The 816-nt window shown below is 45.3% G+C and overlaps 1 protein-coding gene across 1 annotated transcript in view; it reads left to right on the top strand.

Annotated features, from left to right (window-relative positions):
- LOC107576473 (UPF0585 protein C16orf13 homolog B-like) overlaps positions 1-816 on the top strand; it is a 3,693-nt gene that overhangs the window by 925 nt on the left and 1,952 nt on the right. The window lies entirely within an intron of this gene.

Below are 816 nucleotides of genomic sequence, written 5' to 3'. Positions count from 1 at the left end.
ATAAGGCAAGAAGTAGGACCCGTGTAAATATCGGATCAGCTTTCCAACGCTGGAGAGAACTCGAGGAGCGGAGGCCTGCGATCCGACCGTTGAAAACCATTCGAAATTTGTGTCAGCACGTCATCAATAGAACCCGGCAGCAGTTTTCTGTCGGGGATTTGTTGCGCCGCGCCGCTCACGTCCGTAGACACGGTGTAACATTGGTTTTGCTTTGTTTCACAGAACTAATTGTTGTCTGGGTTGCGTACGTATATGTGGGGCGGAGCTATCAAAATAGGGGCAAGACCCTTTTGGGGTAGGGGTGTGTTTGTTTTGGTGATTTCAAATATCAACATTGGCTACCAGAAATCGCTTACTCTGCCTTTAACCGTACGCGTATTGTGTACTGATCGGTTCACGGCCAAATTCCTAATAGAAGTGATCATTCCTATCCCCTTGGAGTGGGGACTTTGGAGTGAGCAGGGCACGTGCGTGCCATTATGTAGTCGTTTGGAATGCACTTGGCAAAGGGAGAGATGTAATTTCCTCATCTTCAGCTTGGATGTTCCCGTGACAACGCAGCACGGTGTCCGTCAGCAGATTCGCTGTTTTAATTTCATAAATGTCCTTTTATTGTTGTTAGCATAACTGTTGCAGATAAACATACATTTTTATATTTTTTATTAAACTTTTGAAAATATAAAATGTATATTTTTTTATTCCGGTGTCCATCAGCGAATCTGCTGACGGACACCGTGCTGCGTTGTCACGGGAGCATGCCAGCTGAAGATAGAGGAAATTACATCGCTCCCTTTGCCAAGTGCATTCCAAACGACT

Source organism: Sinocyclocheilus grahami, unplaced genomic scaffold (assembly GCF_001515645.1).
Source record: "Sinocyclocheilus grahami isolate Dianchi unplaced genomic scaffold, SAMN03320097.WGS_v1.1 scaffold3751.1, whole genome shotgun sequence".
Classification (NCBI taxonomy): Eukaryota; Metazoa; Chordata; class Actinopteri; order Cypriniformes; family Cyprinidae; genus Sinocyclocheilus; species Sinocyclocheilus grahami.
Note: the sequence above shows the minus strand (reverse complement) of the source record. Positions and strands in the feature narration are given on the sequence as shown.